The 19,184-nt window shown below is 38.0% G+C and overlaps 1 long non-coding RNA gene across 1 annotated transcript in view; it reads left to right on the top strand.

Moving 5' to 3' along the window:
• The window catches only part of LOC113839675 (uncharacterized), a 71,156-nt gene that overhangs the window by 42,669 nt on the left and 9,303 nt on the right, over positions 1–19,184 (top strand). Inside the window, exon 2 of the long non-coding RNA XR_003492236.3 lies at positions 11,010–11,175. This is a non-coding gene — a long non-coding RNA (uncharacterized lncRNA). The remainder of the gene's footprint in view (positions 1–11,009; positions 11,176–19,184) is intronic.

Here is a 19,184-nt window from a genome sequence, read left to right as displayed (position 1 = left end):
TGAAAAGAGCCCGGAGATGAGAAAAGCGCTGTCTCCCTCCATTAACAGTGCTTCTCCCCTAATCTGCTGCTTATTCCAAGTAGCCGGAGTAGCCAAGATGTGGCTTGTGTCTTGGCACAAGCTTTGTGCATGCAGAACATTTTAACTTCTGTCATAGTAGAGGACTGTGTTCTAACAAGCTGGTTGAAGCTTATGCTTCAGCTTGTCATGGTATGTTTATTTAAAGGCTTAACAGCTTGCCATGGTTTCACTTGATGTTATTGTTAATAGGAAGTGTTTTGTTTTGACTCTTTTTCTTTCCTGACTTAGGGTCCCTCTTGCATCATGGTTATCCCCAGACATCTCAATGCACCTTCCTTCAGCCTTTCTCTACATGCTCTGCAGTCACATTCATGTGACCAGGTAGCCCCACGTTCAGAACTGCTAAAATCAAAGCGTAACCGCATATCCCAAGGCCAAAATGATCACAGCCTGAGTCAAAGTAGAGCCCGCAAGATTTGAAATCTGTCTGGGGGAATTTTTCACCTATCAAAATATCCTTTAAATCTCAGTCATATATACATATAGGCTTAAAGTTTATGTATATATATAAAATCTCTTTGAGACAAACTCTAGTGGTAACTGTTCGAGAATTTTTATGGAGGGGTTTTATTTCTCATTTTAATAATAATTTTAATTTTAAGTAATTTTAATAATGTGATATATGATTATATCAAAATGAAATGTTTTACAAAAAATACGATTTAAATATATACATTTCTGGAAAAACAAGCAAACAAACAAAAATTTACATTTCACTAGAATTAAATGTTAGAATAGAAGAATATGCCTGAATGAAAATCTGCCAAACTGCATGTCACAGCTTCTCTCAACCCCACTACATTCTGGGTCAGGGCCTGCATCACTTAGTTTCCCCCAAAGAAGGCCATTCTGCAGGTAGTTGATTGGTGTAACTAAATTCTGAAAACAAGTACAGTAGCTGCAGTCTGCTGATGAATATAGCTAAACTGCTGTTCTCTAAACAGTCAAATAGCTAAATATCACTTAAGTGTCTTGGCTTAAATTACCTTGGAACAAGTAACTGTGAAAGGGAAATGAAAGCATATAAATGAGTCTGAGACACTTGTATTCATTTGCAGAGAAGTGAGGGAAACAATTAAGATAAACCAGAAAATGGCAGGCGTGTTGAGCCATATGGCCCTTTCCTGTTTCTAACACTTCTTTTGTTTAACTTTTCCAAAGCAATTTTGTCACTATTATTACTGTGGTTGTTTCAGTTTTAAACATGTTTTGCTAGCATTCAATCTTTTCCCCAGCTGCCCCTCTGCTACATAAAAAGAGAGAGAGAGAGACAGAAAGAAGAAGAAAAAAAAAAGTGAGAAAAGAAAAAAAATAGAGGGAAGAAAAAGGGGGGGGGGGGGGGGGAATTCCAACTCATTTAAATGCTGGAAAAGTCCTTAAGATGCTCTTTGGTTCACAGTACCCTTATAAATTTGCACTGTTTATTATTTTCTTATCTTTTTTTTTTTTTTTTTTTTTTTTTTTCTTTGCTTTCTGTCCTTTCTGTCTGTTTTACCCAGCTGTTGGGCACTCCTGTGTCTTGCCATAGCAAAACAGATGCAGAGTGCAGATCACATGGGCTGCTCCAATGAATGAAAGCAGCTTTGGTCATTAATCCTGTCTATAGGTTCCTTGGCTTTTTTTTTTTTTTTTTTTTAACAAGTCTTAAAAAGTCTTTTTTTAACTTATTTTCTTTCTTTTTTCTTTTTAATTTATTTTTATTTTTATTTCCAGCTTTTAGTCATGGTTTACAAAAAAAAAAAAAAAAGAAAAAAAAAAGAGAAATTAAGAAACGTCTAAAAAAGTGTGAGACAGAGATCAAGCAGGCTGCTGTGAGCTTTGAAGCATAAAAAATAGAGGAAAAAAAGAAGCTTTTATTGTCAGGAAATGGCAAATACCTAGCTCAGTTTAACAATTCTGTCTGGCTGCTAGATAGGGAAGTAATGCCTTTGGCAGTACATAAACTCTTGTTTTCTTGCCCTTTGTCTTCCGGTGTAAAACACTGCTGAAAAATTCACCTGTCCGTTGCAAAGTTAAACTACTGGCTTTAACACAGTTGCATGGGAACTTGGGTTTATTAATGAATACAACATACCCTCTTTGATTTGAAAGCTTTCAGAGTGCTGAAAAGATTCAAAAGGCATCGCTTCCTGCACCAGCGGCATGCCTTTATACATCTCAGTGGTTCACCCCTACCCAGCTGCTATATCTCATTAACAAGCGTTTGGCCATCGCAGCAAACTTTGCGGTGTTGACACTTGAAAGGCCCAGGCAGGCGCTGGCAGGCTATCAGCTATGGCAACAGGAAACTGCCCCGAGACAACACTGAGAAAACAGCAGCTGCAAAAGCCAAAAGCAAAAAAGGGATGGAGAGAGCTAGGTGTTTCCAGGCTGTACTGTTCTCCATATGGACTGTTTGTGCAGCAGAGACATGCCAAAGAAGGGAGGAAAAGAAAAAAGAGGGAAAAAAAAAAAAGTCTAATAAGGAGGTTGATATAAGCTGGGCACACCCTAGGGCATTAAATACTTTTTTGTTACATTTTAATGGCTTCCTAAAGCCTATTTTCATGCAAATAAAAGCCCGCCTGTCTAAGCATTCACAAAAGCCGGGCCTGGGGCTTGTTGGTAAGCCAGGCTCCCCAAGCCATCCCCGGTCTGGAGTGACTGTGGCCTGGCTGCCCTCCCCACAAGGACACCTCATGTGCAGGTCCACTCTGCGGATGTGCTGGATACTTAACTCCTGTGACCTTGTGCTCTATTTCATGCATAACTTTGCGTTTTCAGTCCATTAAAGAAGGCCTCACCTCATAATTTTGGCAGGAGGGGCAAGAACCAAGCCCCTAAGCCAACATGGAGCTTCACTATGTGAAGAACATCAGCTCTGCTGCTGCCTTGCCTGGAAAAGTCATCTCTGAAGCTGCCAGAGAAGTCAGGTGCACACCTCTCAAGTGGTAGACCTCCAGCCATAGTAAATGCAGACACCTACTGCACCAAAGACACCCACTGGGGAAAATGGGAACACCCATTTTGAGGCATTTTTAATTTTGGCCCAGGCCAAACTCTATGGGCTACACCAAGCAGAGCTTGTTTATTTATTTATTTATTTATTTATTACCAACTATATACAAGACAGAGAGAATGGAGAGTGGGAATTCATCCCATGGAAGCATGTGGGATAAATACTTTTAGCTCTGTAAACTGGGATGGGTGAAACATTGGTGATGGTTTACAAAGGGATGATGATCCTGTAAATAAACAGCGAAATCTGAGCATTGAAACAAGGATTTTCACCTAACCTACTGCATATATTTTATTCCTATTTTATGTATGTAAAGCAAAAGCAAACTTCAGATGCAGAGTTTGCCCTACCTGTTAATCTGTATTTGCGTTGGTGTTACTGAGGGTAGAATGTGAACAGGCACAAGGGTAATTAAAACTGCAGAATACTCTCTGCAAACATCTGCAGCAAATCTTCAAATAAGTCAAATTCGTATAATGATAAAGTAAACAACAGCAACAGAAAGCAAACTGATATTGGCTCAAGACTCACCATCACCTTAACATTTTCAATGGTCTGGAAAAAAACCTCTCAGTTTCTTTAGCAAGGATCCATCACTATTTGTCTAGTGGTTCAAACGTAGCACTAACCATTGTCATGTTTCTTCCCTCGTCTCCTTCAGGGGTTTTGCAGCTGTCAGAGCTTGCAGGTGGATATTTCACAGAATCACAGAATTTTCTAGGTTGGAAGAGACCTCAAGATCATCGAATCTAACCTCTGACCTAACACCGACCAGACCTCCACTACACCATATCGCTAAGTTCAACATCTAAACGTATTTTAAAGACCTCCAGGGATGGTGACTCCACCACTTCCCTGGGCAGCCCAGTCCAATGCCTCACAACCCTCTCAGAAAAGAAGTTCTTCTTAATATCCAACCTAAAACACCTAAAACTTTAGCTCATTCCCCCTCGTCCTGTCACCAGGTATGTGGGAGAATAGACCAACCCCCACCTCTCTACAGCCTCCTTTAATGTACTTATAAAGAGTGATAAAGTTGCCCCTGAGCCTCCCTTTCTCCAGGCTGAACAAGCCCAGCTCCCTCAGATGCTCCTCATAGGACTTGTTCTCCAGACTCCTCACCAGCTTCGCCGCCCTTCTCTGGACTCTTTCAAGCACCTTGATGTCCTTCTTGTAGCGAGGATTTGGATAATCCAAATTTGTATTTTACATTTACAGGCAGAATTTGTATACACCATCACTACTACAGAAAATGGAAACTATTTTCTCGGTCTTCATGTGTGTCAAGCTCTAAGGTTTACAATAAAAGCAGATTTTATAGTATGTTGCACATTTCCTGTGCCAAGGAACCACAAGACAGAAAACCTGTAACCTGTGAAGTTCCCCTACCTCAGACCTTGGTGTAGCATCATCATTGACGGTTTCCAGTATGGCAATTCATGCTTCCAACTCTCTGATCTATGGTTCAGCTATGGCATGACTCAGGTGGTGATTCAGTAGGTGGCAATCTTTCCTCTGTCAATATGGAATTTACTCCCCACTATCTGGCTATGCAGTATTGTTTAGAGTACTATATCTCCGATGGGATACAAGAACGATGTGGTGACCGGTTACTGTTGTTGAAGATTCCATAACAGTTAATTTTTGCATGGATGGAAATAATAACTCTTGGGCACCAGCCAGGCTTCAGTTTGGACAAATACATTCTGCTTAAGCTTTCCTTTCCTGTCCTTATGCTGGTTTGTAATCTTACTCTTCCTGACGGCTTCTATCCACATGACAAAAGGCTGCATGCTCCAGCATGGGAGATGATTTCTCTGGATCCAAACAATTTGCAACGATGCTGGTATCCTGAGTAAAGCAGAGAGAAAGCATAGCAGGATTGAAGTTAATCCCCATTATTACAAGTGCTCACTCACCTTTTGTTCAAAAGTACAGCCACCTAGAGATGTTTGAGTACTGGATTCTCATGTGCTATCTGTTGCCAAAAGACTATGCAAGCAACAGGGTAGGGAAATGCAGGCTTACCATGCAGCTGTTTGTCACAATGCAGGCCGCTTGGAAATACTAGTTACTTTTAAAATAAATACCTTGCCAATAAGAGCTGTAAGCTGCAAGAAACACGTAAATCTAGTTCTGCTAATTTTTCTGCTATTATAGAACCAGTAGAAACCACATTATTCTTCTATATTTCTGGTATAAAATGAGAGGCTGATTCTAATATTCAGAAAAGCCTCCCATACTTCAGATGTTTGCTAGTTGAGAAGTGACACTCCTGGCAATTAAAATGAGCAATAGTTGCTCTGCAGCTGGCATGCCCCTTTAGTGGAGCAGTTAGCTTCCACACTTTTGTGCCAGGAGTATGTGGCCTCATTGCGTAACTCTTTCTTTTGCTCATTTGTGCAGCTTCATAGTTTTTCTTTTTTTTTTTTTTTTTTTCTTTTTACTCCTGATAGATCCTTTCATGTTTTGGTATGAGTTATCTGTCTGTAAACAGACACAGCCTCTGCTCTCTTCTATTGCTTGGGGAAAAATTGAAAGACTCACTCTCTGACTTTCAAAATGGTATCTAGAATATATAGGGGTGATTTACAATTTATTTGTCATTTGTGTCACCCAGGTAAGGAATTACTTATCTGGTGAAATAGCAAAGAGAGAATTTGGAGATGTAGTGTTATCTCCTCTGAGTGCTATATTAAGACAATAAAACATTTATTGATATCAGAGTTGTTTTTTTCACTGTCATGAAAAAGAAAAACAATATCCAAGCAAAACATGTTTACAAAAATAAAAAAGTAGTTTCTAAGTCTTTACTGAAAAGTACCTATTTTGGGAAGACTATGTGACAGAATATAGACTTTTTCTAGGAATGTAGAAAAAATGTGCTTATCAGTCCTGGTAGATAAAACCAGCACTCTGGCTCATTCATCAGACAGTACTATTTTAAATTTATACATATGAAGACAACTGTATGAGAAAAATTACCAGGAAATGAGAATATCATCGAATATGACATAGCTGTGACAACTTATAGCTATATCTGAAAAAGCACAAAGGTGTGTTTAGACCTTATTTACAAAGTCAGTTTTTCTGTAACTTGATGTCAGATGTCACTCATTCTATACAAGCTTAGATTTTTCAGATAATATCACACATTGCATATGTTCTTAAGATCACATTTATTATTTTAATGTGATGTACTGCAAGTCTTCACAGTAGAGTATCTTTTTAAAAAACTCATCAAACCTGAAAAAATACATCTGACTTGGCATGTCAAGTCAGTGCAAATAAAATCATTTTCATTGTATAACTTTGATCCACATAGTAAAAAAGGAATCATAAAAATAATATTTTTTCTTTGTGTATTTATTTAGGAGGGCCAGGAAGGGCATTGAATTTTGAGTGAAAAATTATCATTTTGATATTGTCAGACATACAGAAACATTGACAGTGACAAACCAAAGAGTTACAGGTTCTGGAATGAGATTTCAAATGTGAAATTTTGCTCCAAGACAAATTTTTCTCTCTTTCTTATACTTAGAATAAAGTGAAACTATAATGAAGATGTTAACATTCCCTTAATTGCAAAAATACCACTGGGTATTTTTTTAATGAAATCTTCATCTCACAAATCTATTTTAAAGGAAGAAAGTTTTGAAAGAGTGACTTGGCCATACAGATTGTTTGGAAGCATTTGGGGTTTCTTTGTCTGAACATCTAAGATTATTTCTGGTAAACAAAACAGCTAGTCACTGATCCACAAAGCACACAAACGTTTACACAATTTCCAGTTCATGAAAAGTGCCATGAAATTAATTATGAGCATATTTGAAAATGTTTCCTCATGTTCTGCTTCAGGAAACGATGGCTGATTTGAAATTTAGAGAAGTGCCATAAAATGAGTTTCTTCAGCGTGATCAGGTTCAGTGAAGATTGTAAAGCACTGTAAAAGCCTGGATTCATTCAATCCTGTGCTTTTGCAAAGCTCCTGTGAATGTTTTGTATCATTGCTGTCAGATGTGATTTTCTCTGCCACTGCAGATGTGCACAACAGATTTACTGTTACAAGTAATACACAGTAAATTCCTGACATAGAGGCATTTAGGGCCACTGCCAGATGTCTCATTTTAATAATACATTTGTATATCCTAGTGCTAGAGGGACAATTAAGCTGTGAACAATAAAGATAAAATCAGTGGAGGACAGGTATTACAACTTTATTGTTGTAGTCGATCTACGGTGTTCAATAAAATGAATGATTTCTGTTTTGGTTTTGTGTTTTTACAACAGGATTACTATCATCTAGGTCTCATTCAACAAATAGTGGATAGGCACATGTCTTTATTACAAATGTCTGCATAGAAGAAGGTCATCTGTTGCTCCATTTCTTCTCTGACAGCCTGGATGCAGAATTATCTCTGTCAGCTCCAGGATGCATTAGGCAAATGTAGTATCGTTTCCATCCTCAGCAAATTAATAATGTTGAGAGATCCATTGGCTGAGCACTGCCAGTTTGTTATCTGTGCAATTGCCTGGGAAACATTTCCTGACTTTGTGAAGTGTTTATCTGTCTGCTACAGGTACAGGAAAACTGTGCAGGGAGGTTTTAATACTTACTCTATTTCTAACTTTTGCTCAGCCAGAGTTCTTGAATTGGTTTTCATTAGCTGGCAGAAGTAACAAGTGCTACTCCCAGTACTAAGGGTTCTGAATAAATGCCTCAACCCCAAAGAGAAAGAGAGAGAGAGTACAGATCTGAAGTGTACCTGCATTTAAAATTAGTGGAATCATGCAGGTACTTACACACCAAAACACCAGAAAGTCCCTAGAGTTTACTGTAGCATTAAGTGAGTCAAGACCTGACCTTTTCAGAAATTCAGTATTGCTTGAATTGAGTGAGAAATTCTGATATTGGTACTTACTGTTCTGTGTTTAGCCCTATGGCACTAGGATTTTGTGCTTAGATGTTAATAGAAAGAGGTGGACGGCTTGTAACAATCAGAACAGATAAGAAATAAAGGGGTTTCCAAGGTGAATCTTCCCTAAAAATCTTGCTGGTTTAAATAATGCTCTCTTCTGGCCTTAGATAATCCAGTCTTACCTCATCTAAAGAGATCATATAATTTCTTCCAGTTAACTCCTACACTGAAATCCACGGCCTGCTTTTAGATTAAGCATATATTCCAGAAATGCATTCACTTTTAATTTAAAGGCTTTGAGCAATGAAGGACCTAGCACTTTCCTGCACAGTTTGTGCCAATGGTTACTCACTGCCATGGTGAAAAAAGAAAAAGAAAGATCTGTCTTGAAGAGTGAAACTGATTGGCTTTGACTCTGAGCCTTCATTTCTCATAATGCCTAAATGAGCACTTGGGCCCAAACTCCCCTTGTTCTGGCTTGCAGGAGTCTGAAGAATGGTTAACAAAAGGTAGTGGTAGACAGCAAGCACTCTGGATGCTTGTTTGCAATTGTGGCAATTGTCTGAAATTGCCAATAACGGAATGTGATGCAGTCCCTGTTTCCATTTCCCTCTTTCTGGATCACATATGCCATGCTCCTGCTGTCGAAAAAGTGAGCTGGTGGTAAGTCCCATAGTCCTGTACCCCCGTAACTCTGGGCAGCGCACTGGGATCAGAGGTGGCATTCTTCTATGATCACTTTGGGTAGAAAATGCATGCGGAAGTGAAGAATGGACCCTGGCATCTTCCAGTAGGCCCACCACACTCAGTGATGGGAAACCAGGACGGTGGCCTGCATCTGGCTTCACTTTAAGCATTCTCTTGTGATACAGAGGAGACAGGAAAGACATATAAAAACTACATGATTAACATTTGTTTCTGAGGCTGCTAGTTGGAGAATCCCTCTTTTTTCAGAGCCACAGTAACATAATTTAGTATACATTATAGCTTCCTACTATAGGGTCTCCCTAAATTCTACTCTGAAGCAAGCATACATGAGTACAATCAATCTGGATCACATGCTTTAGTAAATTCAATTTACAAGTGTCCCTCTTCAAACCACCCCTCCTTTCCTAGTAAAACTGAGGCAGCATGTAGACTGACAGTTTTAAGAATTATCCCTTGAGCCCTGTTAAAAAAACACAATTCGTAGATACTCATATGTTAACCACATGTGTGTCGTTTTGCTGGCAAGTACTTAGAAGCTAATGGCAATGGGGTAATGAAAATAGCTGAAACCATGGAAGGACACTCAAAAACATGCAAAATTTTTGCAAAGTAATTCATGAATTAAAAAGCTACTGGGCTATCAACATGATGTATCAGAATAAGAGGAAAAACTGTTAACAGTCCTGCCAAGCCATTATTAGCAATTCTTAGCTTTCTTCAGACATATCCTCCTCCTCCCCCACTTCCATTTTTCCTTGCAAAGAGTGGAATCTGTTTGCCAAGTTGCTTCCCTGATTTCAGCAGTCCAGAACGTCTCCCTGACATAAATCAACTTGTTCTGGAGATATCTCCCTTCAGCTGGGTCTGGCAGATTCACAACGAGAAGGGAAGAGACAATGGAGTCAGACAGTCCCCCCAAAAGCACATTAGCTGAGAGCAAATAGCTGATTAGTAAAATCTTCCCATCATTTAAAGATGAATTTTCCTTAGTGATGAAAGCCAGGTCTCCTAGACCTCAAGTCAATGTCTGGTCTTCTAGATCAGTTCCAGGGTAGGTTTACATTGTGATTATCATGGACTTTGCAGTTTGAGTATGCATATGTACAAGTTAGCTTTTAATGTCAGAGCCTGGACAAGATTCAGTGGTTTAGCTGCAGGAAAAAAAAAAAAATAGAAATCACACCCAAACTCCCAAACAATTCTGTGTTTCTGTTAGGGTACAGTCAAACTAATGAATTTTGGGTGAAACTGTAGCAGAGAATACACTTCACAGTTGCCCAGTTGCCCCCTCTGTGCAGAGATTTCAGCATTACCTTTGGGTTGCAAGGCAAGTAGTATCACCTTCCTTGGTGCAATACTTCCAAAAGGATGTTGATGTTATGCCTTGTTTGTCCTCTATAAGACAAAAAGAGTGTCAATGTAGAGTCTGCAGCATGTGAACTATGATTTTCCCATGTCTTGAGAGTGATTTTTTTTTTTTTTTTGCAATTAATTACTGGTAACGACTGCATCCTACCTGCTTTGAACTCTGTTGAGAAGCTCTGTGAGCTCTTTTCCATCTTGGTCAGCTGATACATAAATCCAACGTTTGTGTTTTTTGTTTGTTTGTTTTGTTTTGTTTTGTTTTGTTTTGTTTTGTTTTAATGCTGGGATGCAAGGATATATGATTATAAAAGAAATTGTAAGTAGATGAATATTTAGGGTGAAATACAGATATTTCAAACAACATTTATAAATAATGAATTTCATTTTTCATCCTATTTTACTATTAGATTGTGAATTATTAAAACAAAACAAAACAAAACAGAAAAATCAATTTCATTATAGAGATACCTTCCTGTAAAATACTTTAGATGTTAACAATGTTCTTTTCAAACAAGTGTGACTTTGTGGTCTTGACTAATTTTGCTTGTTTGCTTCAATAAGAAGAAATTTATATTATAAATAATAAATTTTATCTTTATTGCAATTTATTAGAAATCTATTATTGGTAGAAAATATTTTAATGCTCTCTGGTGCACTTGACTAAATATAGCAAGAATAAATTGATGCAGTGTATAAAGATGCAACCTGAATTTAGCAGGATATTTATGTATATATATATACAAGAAAAAAAGGCTACACAAGCCATATAAATGTCCCTGCTTTCCCCAGAAGAGCTTGTATCAATGTCTGCTAGAAAACAGTTTCCACAGAATGTAATTATCTTATAACATTACTGTTCCTAAACCTCTTGTGATATGGTTTTTTTTTTTTTTTTTTTTTTTTTTTTTTTTTTTTTTTTTTTTTTTTTTTTTTCCCAGAAACTTCCGTTATCAGAGGAAGGAACCTCAGCTTTCATTAAAAACCTTAACATTGGCTTCTGACAGCTTGTACAAATATATCATCTAAATATGTTTGACTTTTGTAGTAACCTGAACCTAAATGTTCATACTGCAGAAGCTGAAACTGCACTTTCTCAGTGTTCAGGTAAATGCATGTCTTCGTTTATTTCCAAGGTGTTCTCTGACTGTCTGCCTATACTGATAAACAAAAGGGAGACCACAGTCTCCTCAAGCACTGGATCTTCGATTGCCCATATTGCTTAACTACCACATAATTCCCTGACTCTGTTTTGGGGTGCCCCAAATAGCTGCTGCTGTGGCAAAGCTGGGAAGTGGCTAAGGACATTTTATGTCAGAGATCATTCTCAAAAGGCGCAGTGGAGGTGACTATAACAGTCTGGACTCAATCTAACCTAAACAGTCCTTCAGCAGCATCCTGACCCTCAAATACCATACAGGCCTTCATGGCACCGGCTAAGGAAGGCAATAAATAACTTTCCTGTCTGGCAGCTGTGAAACACACCCCATGATAGTTTAGACACTTGTAACTGGAACAAAACATGCAATGAATAATAAGAACATCACAGGGCCAAATGGTACTGATGAAGACTCCGGGCTAACTTCTATATGGTGGAGGTAAGGTCAGCCTGCTTAAGGTGTCACTGGACCTGAGGCAGGGATACTTGGGGTACGTTCCAGTTTCTAAGTTGGATGCTAGACTTCAGAAAATGAAGCTTCTGTGTTTATATGTTAATCTAATTAAAACATTATTTTTCTTTATGTCAATTTCCCATAGCAGCTAAGGCAGATATCCATTTACCAGATCATTAATGATTTGTGTGATAGTCAGATGTACATTGATTTTTAGTGTTTGTTCTAAATCCCTGGGGATTAGAGTACCTGAATGCTTTAATGCTGTTGGGGACCACTGAAAATCCCACTGTCTAAGCAATGTGTGGTATGTTTGTTCAGTTAATCCTAACAGCTCAAGCTTGTTCCAATTAATTTTATACCCAGACTTACTGCCTGGACCTTTTAATGTATTCTGAAAATTTGTGTGTAAATTGTTAGAAATCACTTTAAAATAGAGGTAATATGTTGTCTGCCTATAACGTAGATCTTGTTCTCTGCTAAGTTTCTAAGTTTCACACCTTCCTATGTGTGTTTCTACAGAGCACATCTATGCAGTTTCTGCAGTGTGTCAAACAGCAGAAGGGATAGGGAAGCGTAAGAAGCAGTCCTATTCTTTCCTCCATACCCTGAAAATGGCTCCAAAATATTATTATTTGTGAGAAGGAAGATTTTTAACAACAATTTATGCATTTCTCATTTTAGATTTTGCCTTTTCCATTTCAGGAGGCAATGCTTTTATATGGAGTTTGAACAGAACCCCACCTTTACTAGACAGAGAAATCCTAAGGTTTATGGAACATTTCTCTGTTCACTGAAAGATCTAGCAATGCTTGATCTATCCTGTGCATCAACCATTTATACCTGGGTTTAGCTGGAGTGCATGAAAAATTGATTCTACTGGAATTGTACTGGTTGAATTGAGTCTATGTTTAAAACTACCTACATGTACATATAACTGGGCTGGCTAGTTTGAGACCCCAGCTTGCATCTTTAATTGCTCAGTTAGGGCCATCCTAAGGATCGTTCTGGGATATTTAAAAATACAAAGGAAACATTTACTTACTGATCATTTTTTCCACCAACGCCAGCTTGGAGCTAGGATTGCAGCTATGAAGTGTTTTGACACAAGCTGCTTTGGTCTCTAGGGAGGATAGATATAGGTATATCCTCTCTAAAGGATAGACACAGTCCTGCAAAAGAAACAGACAGCTTCTGCTCCCTTCCTTGTTTATGGGGACATCTGGAATCTCTCTGAGTTTTATCAGATTAAATGCACCTCAAGGCCCTTCCTGAGCTAATGGCCTTCAGCAGGTTACTCAGGAAAAGACAAGGAACCTAAATATGGAGAGAGTTCTGTCTTGGCCCTTAGAAGTTTCCTCTTCACTCAGCTCAGGTGATTCTACACAGAATGTGACAAAATGAGGGGAAAAATAGGCAAAAATCTTCAAAGAGATCACATGCTCTCTCAAGTGTTTTGTCATGCTCTTCTGTAGGGATACATGCCCAGCAACTTCCTTCTCATCTGTCACCCCAAGGCCATCCACCTCAAGACACAGGTTCTCAACATCTTTTTTTACTGTCAACCTGGATGTCCCTTCTGGAATTTGGAGCTTCTGGATATTCTGGAAGTGGTGCAGGCTGGTCGTGGCACAGGAGAGGTGCACGCACAACACCGTCTGCACTGCTTCTAGGGCAACATTACCCCTTTTGTCATTGCAAATTCACAAACAGACAGTTGCTGGGTAAGCAACACTTACTTCTTTAATCCAAGAGGCTGTGCTACATCAGCCTTTAACCAAAGGTTTCTGTAAGGAAAGGCTGAGGTTTTCCTCAATGCTGAGCATATCCAAGCCTGATCTATCCCTCTTTCACAAAAAAATGCTGTAGACACGTTTCTGCACACAGCCAGAAATGGACTCAGCAAGATCAGTGCCCTCGTTTGGGGAAGGAGGAAATTTCTCTGGATAGCAGAATGATCTACTCCTACACTGCATCCCTTAGGCAATTCACCCATTCAAAGAGGTGTATCAGCTAACTTCACTGGATGACTGGTGGCCTTCTCTCTGGTGGTGAAGGGTGATCTGCCTGAAGAACTAGGGCTTGGGAAAGAAGGAAGAGGCTGGGAGGAACTGTTGGGCTGAACACTAACATATAGTTATGAAAGAAAGGGCAGTGCCATTGAATTTGAGGGGAAAGCAACATCCAAAATTACGATATGTGAATGATGATAGTGGTCTGCAGAAATATATCATTCCTAGACCACCTGGAAAAGCTTGCTGGAGGATGTTGGGAGAGGTAGGTGTGCCTGAGGTATAATTTGCATTCAGAGCACATTAAAAAATCATCCTGAAAACTCAGTAGTATAAATCAGCAGTTCATCATTCACACTAATTGTCCCAAGATAATTTCTGCAAACATCCTCTAGAGCAAGGAAGGGACCAACAGTTTCTCTCAGAAATACAGACAATTTATGGATGCTGAATAGAGAAAAATATAACAGTGTCTAAAATAACTGGAAAAGAGAAGTTTACATGGTCTGCCAATTCAAAGTATTCCTGCTAGATATTTCTCTACTGCTTTTTCGATCCTCAGAGCAAGAAAATAAGACAGCGTTTTTTGTTGACAGCTTCACAAAAAACAAAAGGCTGGGGAAAAGCTTACTCCAAGACCTCCTTACCTCCTTCACAGAGGGAGGGCTGGAGTGGGGGGAGCTCACAGCAGGGGCAAATGCAACGGTTTGGAGAGCAATTGCAGGGCTTGGAGAGAGACGACAGGAAGCAAGAACTGACCGTCTCCCTGCCCGGCACAAACACATACAGACTTAACCTACAGCTGAACTTTTGCCCTTGAGTGACCAGTGCCATTAGGACACGGGTCAAAAGGTTGCAGGGTGACAGAAAATGGAACTTTATTGAATGAAAGAGAAAATGAAAAAATTCCTTTGTTTGCTTAACTCCGTGTGGTTTGTATAGCCACTGTGATCCCATAATGGAGTCCAGAGTGAAAAAGTAACTTGATTTATCACATGCAAAGGAAAAAAAGGAAAAAAAAAGGGGGGGGGGGGCGGGGGGGGAGGGGAGAGAGAGAGAAAGAGGGAGGAATTCACTAAGGGAGTAAATAAGAAAAGAAAAAGTAAAGAATAAAATCCCTAAACCCTTAAGACATTAGAATAAATGTGACTTTAATCAATAAAAGCCCCTTATATAAATGAGACAGAGAGACAGAGAAAGAATTTTCATTACTTAGGAACAAGTATATATTAAGGACACCAGTGATGCATGTTAAAAGAATATTTTCCAGTTTGAGTAAGGAACAATGCATGTGTATGAGCATCTATTTGAAACATATTTTGGTTGGACACATATTTGAATGCCAGAATTTTATATGTGTAAACCATCTGCATTTATATGCAGATATAAACTCCAGGTATTTAAAATTAGTTTGAAGGTGAGAAAGAACTCTTGATAGGTAGAGAAAAAATAGGTACAACTGGTAGGACTGTGAGTGAAATTGGAGATTCTAAATGAGTTCAATTTAAGATAGCCTGAAATGTCAGCACATTTGATGTGCTTAATATTTTCTTCATTTCTTGACAAAATGTCAGTAAAGTTATGAATGGCTAAATTCAAATGTTTTAAAATGCTGCTATTACTCCTTGGATTTTTGGTAGAGTGGCATATTCTGGATTAGATCCAGAGTTACAAGGGCTAATGTGCTAATACTGATCTGTCTTAATAACGAGACAGAAAACAGTGGAGTTAGAGCACAGGAAATCTAACAGATTCAAAAAAATATGCAAGATATTCAGAGTATAGAGATATTCCCCAAAAAGCCTAAGTAAATTACTTGTCAGAAGCAGACCCTTAATGTATTTTATATTTCATGATCTGACCTGCAGTGCACAAAGGAGCAAATTTTGCCACCTGGGTGCATGTAAAAGTGCTGTGAGTGTGATGAGTAGTACCATACACTGTGTGCTTTCATGCCTAAATAGCAATTGAGGGGCAGGATTATAAAATGCTAGTTTGTATGAGCAGGGTCCAGATAAGCTCCCACATCTCCGCTACTCTTCCCCTTTTCTCTGGAGTGCCCTTCTTCCTCCCTCCAGTTTTAGTCAGTCAGCCCATGACCTGCACAGCCACAATTACATCCCTGTTACTCAGTATGCTCTGCAGCCTCTCCTTTTTGATCACTGTGAACCACTAAACCATCCAGCCCACCACTTACCTCCAGAGAGGGACATCTTTTATAGATTATGTTTCTAAGAGTCTTCATTTCCAGAATATGTCTATACCTTGCTAATTCTTTTTGCTTTGTGTCACAAGTGCAGACCTTTGGTTTTTTTTTTTTTTTCTTATCCATACAGCTAAAAATCTTAGAGAAATTTTGGGTGTTGCAGACACATATCTCAGTTACTGAAGTATCCTATATTTTGATTCCTGACAAATGAAGCCATGTTCTGTTCAAATCTATTTGGACTGCTGCTGTCAAGATTGCTATCTCCATCTGTTTCCTTGAGCTTGTCATTTCTCTGTCTCTTTCCACTGTCTCCTACTTCTCCACTTTAACAAATGCACTGCTTGTTCTCTATTCCAGCTTAAGTTACACTAAAATCAACACTAACAGGCTGATACCTCCATTTGGACTGTGAGCTCAGTTTCCATCATCTCCTTTACAATTTACATACATATATTTCCAATTTTTCATCTTTCTTTCCACTCACGTTTGCAAGGAAGTCCCCGTAAACATGTTTGCAAACTGCTTGGCTATCTAAGCTCAGAAAGCCTATTCTAGCGCTATTATGTAGTTGTTATTTATTTATTTATTTATTTTTTCCATCAGGCTGATTCCATCTAGTGTAAGCACTTGGACCCCTGAAACCTTCCCTTTTTGTTCTCATTAACACCATGTCTAAAGTAATGGGGTACTCATTCCTGACTAAAGTTTCCAGTTTGGTCGGATAATACAAACAGTAATTATTACTAACCTTCTTGGTCGCATGAAGCTAAACCAAAAGAAACTCAACTGACTCTAAGTCAGTATAGATATAGCTCAAGTTTATAGGTGTATAATAGAGAATAAAATTCTCCTTATTTTGAGTTTTCTATTCATCTTCAGAGACTAGGTAATTACCATATAGATCCCCTTCCACCCCCAAAGAAAGAAATGTGGCTTTAAGAAAAGTACAAAACAAACAAACAAACAAAAAACAGTGTATAATATTATACGCAATATTACGAATTAACGTTAAGGCTGTGAATTAAATACTTGTGAATTTCCATAAAACATTTAATATTTAAATAAAAATATTTAAATATTTTATTTAAATAATTTAAATAATTTTATTTAAATAAAATTAAATAAAAATTTCCTTTCATTTAAAAATTAACTTGGTTCTACGTGATATCTTGAAGGCACTTTATTTCTTCATTCTCCCTGTTTTCTTTTCACAAATATAGTTAGACACATCGTAGGTTACTGGCTTGCAACACATCTCTTTGACAACACTGAAAGCTGCTTTTAAAATAATTGAAAGAATCTGAAAAGAGTATTTTGTATTTTGTAAAGCAAACTTGCTTCTAGTCTAAGATCTTTTATGCCAAGTTTCAGTGAATTCTTACAGCCAAGTTATACACTTCCTCTGACAATTTTTTAATAGTACCAGACAATTTGGCTGCATGGTATTGTTAATGAAATGATAAAAGGAAAACTCAACAACTCATTATGTTGGGGAACTGGTGGCACTAGACAGTTATTATGATTTTAGTGTTGTTTCTGTTCAGCAGGTATTAACATGTTTGGAAAAGGAGGAAAAAGGATAGTAATAAAAGCTAGTTTTTTTTTTTGTTTTTTTTTTTTTGGTGGATGAATGATTAGGCTTCAGCACACTGCCAGAGACAGCAAGTAATTTGTGGAAGGCATTGTTCAAAGCAGAGATATTTTTGGTGTAGAAGTATTATGCTGCATGCCAACCTTTTGGGAGGTCATGACAGAGTGGTAGAAGAAATTAAAAAACAAAACAAAACAAACAAAAAACCCACGCTGTATTTCATCATCTTCACCTACTCACCAGGAATCTGCTGCCTGGAAAATATGAATATAGCAATTAAACTTCCCTTTCTCAACAATAATGTCTTCTAGACAGGCAATATAGATGCATCCCTATACAAAGAGCCAGTACATTCTGTGCTGTGATAGAGGGTTTCTGCAGCTATTATAGAAGAGAATGTAAAAAACGTTGAAAACTTTGAATGGAATTCTTCTGTAACCAGCTAACACATATTCTTGGAATGGGCAAAGCATTTGTAGATGCAACTTTTAATAGAGAGATATGGAGTGTAAAGGGAGAGTAATTTATTTAGACCAAGAAGATGACATGAGAAATAAGACTTGTAGGTGGCTGAAGTTAAAGCTTATAAAAGTTAAAGGTGTTTTTTTTTTTGTTGTTGTTGTTGTTTTTTTGTTTTTTGATTTTTAAGTTAAAAGTTAAAGTTAAAAGTTCTCACTCACAGAAAATACCTATGCTTGTTGTTTTGGCACTCCTCATTGAGTGTGTAAAGAACCAACCTGTGATCAGTGCTGGTAGCTTCACAACTGAAGTCATGATGTTGAATGTGGCAGAATTCAAAGCAGCAAGATGATCCTCTTTAATACTAAAAAAGTCCACTGTGACAAAATATGGATGATTTGGAATATATATATATATATATATATATATATATATATATATATATAACCTTCTTAAAATCAGAACAAAAATAGGTTAATTACTTTTCAGATATCTGCAAGTGCCATGTGTAATCAGCACATAGCTTTTCTGTGAAAACTGCCAACTTGTTCTGGTGGCTCCAGAGAGGGGCTACTGCTGGGAGATAACTAAGATGCTCCCTCATTTAACACAGACCACAGAACAGCTGCCAGATATGAATGCCTTTCAGTCACCATTGATCAGGGATCGATTCAAATTAGTGACCTAGAAATAAAAGGCTGCATATTGAAAAACAAATTTCCTATACCATTCTGTCTTCAGTAATGAGAAATGCAACTGTCTGCCACATTTAACTTTCAGCTATCAAATACAAAAGAAATAAATGACCTTGAAACATGCCAATATGAAAAATCTCAAATACTTAGGACATTATTCTTCTTAAGTGTTGTTGTTGAGCTTGTTTTTTGTTTTATTTTTGTTTGTTTGTTTGTTTGAATGTTTCCTCACTGAGGTTGGTAGTAGGGTGTTTACAATTTTAGGCAAATGCAATAGGAAACTAATATATTTTTTTTTTTTTTCCCACAGTTTCTCATAAAAACTTGCTTTAGAAATGGTTTCTCAATCCTAAACTTCTTATATTACATTCAAACCCGCAGGGAGGTCATGCTTTCAGTTTCTAGGATAGAGTGCTCAGGACTTAGATTCCAGTTCTTGGCTTTGTAAGGACTGCCTCCATGCCCTTGGCAAGCTGTTTATATTTTCTCCATCTCAGTTTCCCACTTACAAATGGGGAAAAGTAATGTTTCCCTATC

This window comes from Anas platyrhynchos, chromosome 1, assembly GCF_047663525.1.
Source record: "Anas platyrhynchos isolate ZD024472 breed Pekin duck chromosome 1, IASCAAS_PekinDuck_T2T, whole genome shotgun sequence".
NCBI classification, from domain to species: Eukaryota; Metazoa; Chordata; class Aves; order Anseriformes; family Anatidae; genus Anas; species Anas platyrhynchos.
Note: the sequence above shows the minus strand (reverse complement) of the source record. Positions and strands in the feature narration are given on the sequence as shown.